Raw genomic sequence first — 6,605 nt, forward strand, 5'->3', positions numbered from 1 at the left:
CGTTCTACGTGATGCTGGTGGTAACACAGGACGTTCCACGTCCGCGCTATGGTTGAGGGTGGCGCTGGTGAACACTCTCACGGTTCGCATACAGTCAACATCAATACCCAAGAAAGTAGCAGGGCGACAGCAGCCGATGTAACTCAGTTGAAAGAGCACCGAACGCGATATTCGGAGATCGTGGGTTCTGTTCCCACCATCGGCACGTTGTTTTTCCATCTAGTTTGTGTTTATCTTTTCCCTAAACAGATTACGTTACTAATTTATGTCATTACCGAAGTAAAAATTAAAAAAAAGACATAAAGTACTGTCCCCAATGCTTTTCTTGGTCTCAACGACTGTTGGCTTCTTTCCTTCTTGATGTCAGTTATTAACATTGCACTCCCTTATTATCACACGACAAATTGAAGTCTTCTTTCTAGTCGTAGGAGTTTTCAAGCTGGATAAGAATGCTCAACCAATGAGCAAGAAAAATCTGGCTCTGCTCTAGAGTACAAAACAAACCCCTTTTTTTTCTGTACTCTTGAAATTCCGAGGTCAGAGCACATAATACGCCACTCATCCTCTTTGCAAAGTGACAATACAACAGGGCAGAATTTACCGGTGTTTCTTCCAGGCATAGAACCCGCCTCTACTACTCCTTGAAGCCTCTTCAGTGGCTAACAATAACGTTACATTCCTAAAATATACTGTGTTCAAAGCCATATCGGTGTTAGTAATAAAGTAATGCCAGCCATCGCTGAGTCACACTCGACTATCAGCAGAAACGAAATAATTTGTAATCAGCTCGTATCATTAGCAGGAGGGGTGAGGTTGCGACAGCGGATGGACTGAGTGGAACCACGGGGAAGGAATACACATCACTTGATCATCACCAACCACCAAGAAACATTCGCTCTTCCGCAAAATGCTTCAGAGGAGTGCTTTTGTGCAGAGTCTTAATCTGCTACTTGTCATACACCACAGTTTGAAGACGAGATTCAAGGTTTCTGCAATGCGATTCAATGCTCATGGAACATTGACTTCAAATCAGTTTGGATTTAACTTGCCTCGTTTCTTTCTCAATAAGAGTTTTCTTAGAATTACTGCACTTGCAGGTAACCCTCGAGACTAGTTTTGAGAATAATGTCGCGAGTGTAATAGGGCGACGCCTAAAGGGTCCATAAAACGGCATTATATGTATAGTAACTTTTTAATGCAAGAATTGAGTAGATGCGGTCTGTTACTATTACAGTAAAATGTAAAGCTCTTGGGTCCAGACCATCATTTTCAAAACTTTTGTAAAACGTGCTCCTGTCAGCCGCTTGAAAATGATTAGGGTGACAGTTCTCTGCATGCGTTTCCCCGATCACGTCATTGGGGCTGGCTGGGTGCGCTGACTCATTGGTCTCTCCAAAGTGACGCGGGATGGACGGCGCGTGGTGAGGCGTCATCCAGTCTTGTTTTCGTCCTTACGTCTTGTTCACCGGCGTGCTCTAAGTCGAGGCGGGAGAGGAGGAGCGTCATTTTCAATCGCCGATACGTTAGGTGCTAATAAAGCTAGCTAAAACCACGTTTCTGAGAAGACTGAAATGATACCCATTACTGGTGCGACTGCCACCTCACCTACTAAATAGCATCGACTCGATTGACCTAATTGAGTCTTGACTACCTTGACTAACCTGGTATTGTGTTGCTGCTTTAAATATTTGTGTGTGTTTTAAATAACAAAAAGAAATTTTTTTCCCTTCTACTCCCGATTTCACAGACATTTTTCATTTGGTTATTGTACAAAATGTTCAAGTTTTCTACCCCTGGCTGCCATGATTATTGTGTTCTAGCTGTGTATAATGTTTTCTTTATATATAATGTAATAATATTATTGTTGCCACTCCTGCTTGGGCCCACCAAAGGGCCTGCAGTATATTGTAAATAAATAAATAAAATACCATTAGGAAAATGCCTTTTGGGGCCTCTTGTACGTCAATCTGTAGAAAACTATACTAAGCACGCCATTGTTGGCACAAATCTAGGTGAGATGTCTTTTAAGAATCAGTAGTATTTCGCGATGTAGGAAAGCATCCCAAACGGCCGATATGCTGTTTACGGAAAGGAACGTTTTTATGTACGGTCGTTCAGAAAGATAAGCTTGTACGGAATAAGAAAACCTACAAGTGTTATATACTCTTTGGGCCTCTTATGCGAAGTGGTATCTTGTGATTGTGGGCTAAATACCGTGTGCGTATTTAGAAAGTAACCGAATACGAGTTTCACAGCTTAAGTTTTCCGTTTTTTGTTGTACAGGTCAGAATATAACCTTTACTTTGACGCTATCAAGGCATTTTGTGGTGAATGTCTGCTCAAAGGTTTCCTTCTATCGTCATGTGCATTCCTTGGTGCATTATAATAGCGCAAGGGGAAAGCAGCCTTGCTTATTGTCGTGCGTTGTTACAATATAGCAACTGCAAGTGCTGCATTTTGCTGTATGTCGTCCTACTGCGAATATGAATTTATGCCCTATGACTAATTCTCAAGGAAGAATTAAACTTCTGAGAAGCTCATTCTACGAGATGAAATACAGAACCTGCTCATGGCATTAGCTTTCGCAAGAATGCTGTTCTGTATTGGCCCGCTTTGAAGCTGCAAAGACCCCGAATTTGTCCATGACGTTAGGCTGCTAGTAAACCTCATATGCCTCGAATTTGCTTTTACTTCGTTCTTTCGCCTCTGCGTGATAGAGGACGTAAAATGTGATTGATTTTGTCAGCCATTAAGTATCAAGTAGTCTTCCCAAACTTAACAAAATCTTAATAAATGCAATTAAAGCATTACAGTAAATTTAAGACAAAACATAATTATGCCTGTAATTACCGGCGCATGAATGATTGTCTGGAACAATACACTCTAATATAAGTGTGAACAGCTTCGAGAGAACCAGCGGAGCTAACGAGACACAAGTGCCGCGGACAAAAATCAATTTTTCTAGAGTTCTAGGTTTTACAATACGCACACGAAGCTAGACTACGCTTATTAATTTCCGCAAGAGCTGAAGTGTCGACATTTTTTATTGATCTTGTGTTACGGATATTACATTGAAAGAACAACAGAAATTGCATGACAGCCCATTCTTGCGGGATTACGGTTTTCCCCTGTACATTTTCTGCAGGTTAAAAATGGCACATTTCCTTGCTATAAATAGGAATCGCAGTGCCACAGAAGTTTGTGAAAGCTTCGTTGCAGCTCTCAGGATATCATTCAACGTATTCTATTTCCACCCACAGCATGCACTCTGAAACAAAACCAAGAACAGGGCAGTTTTTCAGATCTATTCTGCAAACTGCGACGCCTCAGAGCGACCCTTAGCTCGCGCGTGTTGTCTGATTCCTCGGACTGACAACGGGTTCGAAGGACAATCCTCAGAGACACCTCCAATATTATTTCTCGTTCCAGCTGGCAGCATTAGATATTGACCTAGTACTACAATGTGTTCACGTTATACTGGTCGTATGTAAAACCAGAGAAGCACTCCCAATAGTGGGTATGTGATTTGTGCAGTCTCGGACACACGAAGTAATGGTTGTATACGGATAAGTGAAGCAAACGTGAATGTAGGGCCCAGTAGGTCACTTAAAATAAGGCAGTTCCAGGCACCCTTCAATTGTGGCTATCTTGCTATCCTGGTGCGCATCGAGAACCTAACCAACACGCAATAATTTGTGGCGCAACAATCTCTCAAAAATAGGTACCTCTACCCTAGGCGTTACTCGTATCACAGCTATATTCATATGTGGTATGCAAATTGGCCATTCCAAAAACTCAAATATCTTTAGACAAAATATGGGCTCAAGGACTGCCTTCCGTGAACGCGGAATTAGGAGTGTTATAATAGTGCGGTTTTCATTCTATCAAGAACGCATCAATTGGTGTGTCTAAGGCCAGCGTTTTTTGGCATGCTACTATTATTAAAATGCCTGCCGAATTATAAAAATCAGATCAGTATGTCTCTGTGGTGGTTCTTACGATTTGCTTCATTTCCAAAGGGTATTACACCCACAAAGCAGGTCTGGTAGTCCGTGTATGCTACTGTGATGGTTAGGGAATTGTCGTAATCTGGAAAGAGAAGGACGAAGACTGAAAGTTGGTCGTATTCTTTAAAGTATCTTTTCGCTTTCCGCATTTGCAAATATGAATAAGCATGATTTAGTTTTTGAATGAAGGCTTCAACAACGCATGCCTCTTTGATAAAAGCAGCACGGTAGGATGCCCAAGTTATTGCTAAGAAAATTAGGAAAGGGATATATATGATATGTCCCGTGCTGCACAGTTGAGTGAATGGCGCTTGCAGCAGTTTTGTTCTAGGCTGCAGTGCTTCTAAGCAAATGAGGGTCCAAAAAAGAAGACTTTATGGCGTCTGAACTCTCAGAAATTATATTGCCACGCGCCTTCTCAGAACGCCGATTGCAGATGAAGAACGGTTGGGTAGATCCGTGAAGAAAAAAGAAGAGCAAGAGCAGAGGGACATTTGTACGCTTCGCCGCAATCCCGTTTAGACCGATCCTTCTAAATACCCCCCCCCCCCCCACCCCAGTGCATATAAAGCACATAACTTATTGTTGAGAGGTGCTTAGGTAGCGACCAGAGAGCGTTCCATCCACCGAAGAAGCCGTAGACTCGCTGGCTTATCACTAATGCCATCGGATATGACTGAAGACGGTAGTACTGAGCAGCCAGAATCATCCACGGCGAACACTGGCTCCATTATCGAGAACCGCGGACATTATCTGGAAAACCTGACGAGAACGTTGATCAATGGCTGATACACTAGAAATAGTGAGTAAACACAATCGCTGGAACGCCGCTACTAAGCTGTCTAACGTATATTGTTCTTCCTTGCCGCCAGTGCCTTCGACTGGTTCGATAATCAGGAGGACTCATTAAGCACATGGGTTATTTTTAAGGGCGGGATCAAGAAATATTTTGGGATGAATCTGCAAAGAAGAAGCGCACTGAACATACTGCTTCACTGGGCGCAAGTGTAAGGAGAAACTTGTGCTGCATATACCGAAGCCATCCTAAAGCTATGCAAGCTGGTCAGTCCAACTATGCTTGAAGAAGACAACGACGGCCACCTCCTGAAAGGAGTAGCGGAAGATGTGTATAGTGTAAAACAGGTATTGGGGTCTGATATGTTAAGCGACAAGCATGTTCAACGCGCGTGACGGGCAGGAAGGAAAACGACAACGAAGCTCGCTTCGGCGCTCGTACGTGTGCTGACACGTCTCACGACTGATCTCAGAACGTTCTATTGACTTTTCACGACGTATCGCCCTGTGCAAGGTCTTTTACAACAAGTGGTGGAGGTGCCAGCAATCCCCTCAACCTGGAGCTTCGCAGCCGAGCTTTGCCTACCACTTCCGCGATGCCTGAGACCGCCAGCCAACCGCCAACCCCATCGCCTGTCATCTGTCCCGGTGCAGCGCGTCAGCGCGACCCAGCCATCTTCAGCGGCACCGATGACACGGATGTAGAAGACTGGTTGGCGTCGTATGAACGCGTAAGTGCGTACAACAAGTGGGACGACACCGTGAAGCTCACAAACGTCATTTTATATTTGAGCGACGTTGCCAATCTATGGTTTCGCAACCATGAGAGTGACATTTCTACCTGGACGGCTCTCAAGACCAGCCTGACCGAAGTTTTTGGCCGTCCCGCTATACGTAAGCTTCGCGCCGAGCAACGCTTGCAAGTCGGGCACAACAAACCGGCGAAAACTTCACCACTTTCATCGAAGATGTCGTAGACCTCTGTAAGCGCGTAAACCCTACCATAAGCGACGCCAAGAAGATCGGAGACAATATGGAAGGCATTGACGATGACGCCTTCCAGATGCTCGTCGCCAAAAACCTCCAAACTGTGTCCGACGTTATAAACTTCTGCCAAAGATTCGATGAGCTGCGCAAGAGGCGGCTTTCCACACGACGTGCTGGCCTTCAGCAGGCCACTCTTTCCAGCTTGGCTCTCTCCGGGGACGGTGCCCAGGACCAGCAGTCGCTAATTCAGCACATTCAACAATTTGTTCGCGAGGAGGTCGCACGCCAGCTTTCCTTGTCCACCTTCACTTGCCCGCCAGCACCTGCGCCTGCGCCGCCGCTCACTCCCACTCTTCAGCATGTCATACAAGAGCAGGTCGCTGAGGTTCTGCCTTCACCTCCTCAGCAGCCGTTGGTGGCGGCTCCTCTCACGTACGCTGATGTTTTGGTGCTGCCACCACCCCCTGTCGCTCCTGTGTACAGCCGGCCTCCCCTCCTATACGAGCCTCAGGGACGCCAGCAAAATGAGCAACCTACAGTCCTACCTTATCGTCCAGTTCTCCGCCGTCGACCACAGCCACGCTGTTCCAACCCCTGGCTCACACAAGACAACCGACCCATCTGCTATGCCTGTCGAGTCACCGGCCCTCGTCCCTACGACTATACACGTGAGCCGATGTACAACCTTCCTCCGTCCCCCTCGCCTGTGTTCCCTGAGCCTCCTCCGCAGTCCTCTTCAAGTTACGATCGCCGCTCCCATCGCTCGCCTTCTCCTGGCCGTCGTTCCCGTGCTCCGATGCTCCGCCGCCAACCAGC

The sequence above is a fragment of the Amblyomma maculatum genome, chromosome 1 (assembly GCF_055883805.1).
Source record: "Amblyomma maculatum isolate TAMU_Amacu chromosome 1, ASM5588380v1, whole genome shotgun sequence".
In the NCBI taxonomy this organism is placed as follows: Eukaryota; Metazoa; Arthropoda; class Arachnida; order Ixodida; family Ixodidae; genus Amblyomma; species Amblyomma maculatum.